Here is a 3,827-nt window from a genome sequence, read left to right as displayed (position 1 = left end):
TTTTAGTAGAAACGGAGTTTCAACATATTGACCAGGCTGGTCTCGAACTCCTGACCTGGTGATCCGCCCGCCTCAGCCTCCCAAAGGGCTGGGATTACAGGCGTGAGCCACTGCGCCCGGCAAAGATCCGAGTATTCAACGTGCAGAATTACTGCCAACATAGGATTGAGTTGAAGGACATGAATATTTATGACTGATCCAAAAGCGACTGCTACGCCCTCTAGACAATGAAATGGAAAGGGAACCTTCGGGGGCCACCGAGATCCCAGTAAAGGCGCCAGATTCGCTTTCTCCCGGCCTCGGGTAACGCTCCCTACAAACTACCTCCTCCAGCGCGCCAAGTCGTTAGTCCCGCCTTATACCCTCGGCTCCACCCACCCGGCGCGCCCACAGTCACTAAACCCTAGCCGCCAGGGTGCGCGACGCATTCGTAAGCCCCGCCTCCGGGGCAAGGGCGCGCTCCCCCTCCCAACTCGGCCCCAGCAGTTCCGTTAACAGCGGGAGGAAAAACCGTCCTTCGGGTCCCCGCCTCTCCACTCCTAACGCTTTACTCCCTACTCCCCCTGCGACCACTAAACAGCCGGCTACGGAGGCCCCTAACGTACAAATATCCCCCAGGCCCTTCCGTGTCCTAACAGGTTTTGTCCTTTCTTACTCTACCCAGTCCTATGGCCTTGTGTTCAATATTTCTCCGGGATTCAGACTAGAGAGTGTCCTCTGGCGTAAGAAACTTCAACGCTCTTCACGGAAGTAAAAGTGTTTTTTTGGTTGTTGTTGCCGTTGTGGCCACCCGCATTCCTTCCCTCCCACCTCGCGGAATTGTGGCGGGAGGGGGAGGGGGAAGTCAGGGCGCCTGCGCGGAGAGGCCGCTTTCCATCCGGGTCTCTGTCCGTGCGGTGCAGCAGGTCGGTAGGCGGGAAATGGCGACTGGCTGAAGGAGCTGGTTCTGTTGCTGCTGCTGCGGGGGTAAGCGGGAAAGACACCACACATTGCGCAGTCGAGACCATCGCCGGAGCCTGAGGACACTTCTCTGTCGTCACAGTTAGGTAATCCCCTTCGTCTAGACGCTGCCGCTACTCCCAATCTTAGTCCTCCTCCTCTTCCAGCGCCGTCTGCCGGGATCTCCTCCCCTTCTAAACCCGGTCCTCCAGCGGATCTGGCGCCTTGGTAGGCATGCACTCTTGGCGCCTCGTACGTCCACTGTGGGGAGCCGCTCCTCTCTGGACTTTCCCCTGGGAACGGAAAGGGAGCTCGCTTCCCGCCAGCTTCACCTCCTGGGCTGCGGCCTGCGTTGTGATTTCTGGGGTTAGATTTCACTCTGCTACCCACCCCCACTCCGAGCTCACGTTCCTGGTCCCCAACCTCTGGGTAATTAAGTTAGAACTTTAGCTTTTCTAAGCTTTTTGGTCCACCTGATGTTTTCGGCATTTCATTCTTTGAAGTAGGGTGCTTTTAGGGGGGCGTTGCTCTATCCCAGTTCTTATAAACACCTTTTCAAAATCTGGAAGAAGCGATTTGCCTAAATTCTGTTTGTCTTTTGTACTGTTAAAATGTCGAGATGACATTGTTACTTTTTCAAATTGGGAGTGCTAGGAAGGAACAGCCCATGTGGAAGGCCTCTGGTTTCTACGGTGGTCAATTAAAGGGTAAATCTTACTATCCTTAATATTCCCTGTTTTCTTTGGGTTTTAAATGCCTGTATGAGTTTACTTTTGCATTCTTGACCAGAATTCTGTGGTAAATAATTGCATAAGTAAATCTTGTTTATTTACTTTTCACCCTAGTGGTGGCTGGATGTGTGAATGATGTTAAACAACAGAGTACCTTAGGGAAACCTAGAGATACAGCTCGTAAACTTATCTGAGATCCGGAAATGAAACGTACTCAGTAGATGTTCCTCTGAGGCAGGGATTTATCTTTTTAATGCTGGTAACGCAGTACCGAGATTAATTTCTTACGTGGGTTTACAAATTAGTGACTTGAAATGATGGATTTGTCTGTAATTTTTAGATTGTAGATTGCTTTATTTTGTCTCCCCGTTATTTGCTAAGTTTTGTGGACCATTTGTTATTCTTAGAAAAGGAAAATGACATGTTAAAGCGGGTTTTACTGTTTTTCTTTACTTTTTCTTTTGCCTTTTTTTTTTTTTAATTACATTGCAGACCAGTTGTTCATAAAGAGAAGTAATAAGGAGGTTGTTGGTGTTTTCAAAATTCTTTAATCATGCTGAATTTGGGATCTTTGTAGTTTTTTTGTTTTGTTTTTACTAATCAAATTAAAATTTTAAAAACTGTTCACATTGCATATCAGTTGATATTTGTAACTCAAGTTTTCAGCTCTGGATAGGTCCAATTTAGAGAATTTCACTATTGCTCTAAAGATACTATGGTTAATTTTCAATAATAAACTGGAACACACAAGCATTATTATAGTCTTCATTTGGTAGACTTTGTCCAAGGTCACAAAGAAAGTCAAGGCAAAACGTAGCTCTCATGTGAAGGAGTTTTTTTAGGATTGAGTTGAACTTCATACTTTCTTAGAGCCAATAGAACAGTGGAGGTGCAGGCATGTTAACTACTTGCTGAACCAGTTTATTTTAAAAATGGAGCCAAATGTGTAACTTAAAGGGATCTAAAATCATTGGTCTAGTATAAGCTTTGTCTGTATTTTAATGACCTTTTTGGGTAGTTATTAGCGTTAATGTTTTTATAAAATTTAGTGTACAGCTAGCTGAGTGAGCATTGTCGACTTTGTTTTCAAGAGTTTTCCCAAATTGTTTAGTACTACATGCATTCAGTACTTGCACTCTTTTAATGCTTTTCTCAGAGTTGAAAGCATGTAAAAGCTGTAAATGGTATAGTCCTTAACTTTTGTGGACTTGTAGCTATATAGAAAGTCTAAATAGGATTGCGTAGGAATATCAGGATTTGTATGTTTCACAAGATTCCATTCTACATAGTGTCTCTTGTGCATTTAACTTGAGCTAGTAATGTACTGTTTTCCCACTGTTAAGAAATTAAGAATTGGGGAAGTCTTATCTTTCCCAGATTCATCTAGCTGATCTCAAGTTCGTGATTTCTGGTTAATTGGTTTTTCATGAGATTATTATATAACAGAGTCTGTCTAATTCTGGTTAAACAAACTTGAACCTGTTGTTCACAAAGGATGTACTAGATTCTGGATTTACAACTATAGGTTTTAATGTCAATTGAGTAAAATGGCATTAATTTATTTTTATTTTTTAGAGATAAGGTCTCTCTCTGTGACCCAGGTTGGAGTGCATTGGTGGGATCATAGCTCACTGCAACCTTGAACTCTTGGGCCTATGCATTCCTCATGCCTCAGCCTCCCAAGTAGATGGGACATCAGGCACGTGCCACTATACCTGGCTAATTTTAAAATTTTTTTTGTAGAGATGAGATCTCGCTATGTGGCCCAGGCTGGTTTGCAACTTCTAGCTGCAAGCGGTCCTGCCTTGGCCTCCTAAAGTGCTGGGAAGATGGATGTGAGCCACCAAGCTGACTCCAAAATGGTATTAATTTATCCTAGTCATAGGGGTCTATGCTTTGGATTAATGAGATAATGAATAAAATGGTTTGCCAGAATTTTAAAAAAGCAATATCTAATTGTAATTTACCAAGTTGTGAAAGTATAACGTAGAAAGGACACTTTTAAGTCACAAATATCAAGTGTGCTGAGAGGAGTTTATTTGTGGTGTGCTTTAAGTAGTTTTTTTGGTTAAAGGTAGGTTAAAAATGACCATTTTAAGTAAATTGGCCACAGGGGGTCGGTCATTTGCTGCTTTTTTTTTTTTTTTTTTTTTTTTT

The 3,827-nt window shown here is 43.5% G+C and overlaps 1 protein-coding gene across 2 annotated transcripts in view; it reads left to right on the top strand.

Annotated features, from left to right (window-relative positions):
• Window positions 1–603: 603 nt before the first annotated feature.
• The window catches only part of CTDSPL2 (CTD small phosphatase like 2), a 111,917-nt gene continuing 108,693 nt past the window's right edge, over window positions 604–3,827 (top strand). Inside the window, exon 1 of one of the 2 annotated variants that reach the window (XM_017545828.2) lies at window positions 604–1,046. The gene's annotated coding sequence lies outside the window, so the exon portion shown is untranslated. Of the gene's footprint in view, window positions 1,047–1,071; window positions 1,168–3,827 lie in introns of those variants that run through there. The other variant, XM_017545838.2, reaches the window with a different exon arrangement.

This window comes from Cebus imitator, unplaced genomic scaffold (genome assembly GCF_001604975.1).
Source record: "Cebus imitator isolate Cc_AM_T3 unplaced genomic scaffold, Cebus_imitator-1.0 Scaffold9, whole genome shotgun sequence".
NCBI classification, from domain to species: Eukaryota; Metazoa; Chordata; class Mammalia; order Primates; family Cebidae; genus Cebus; species Cebus imitator.
This window is presented reverse-complemented; position numbering and strand designations above follow the sequence as displayed.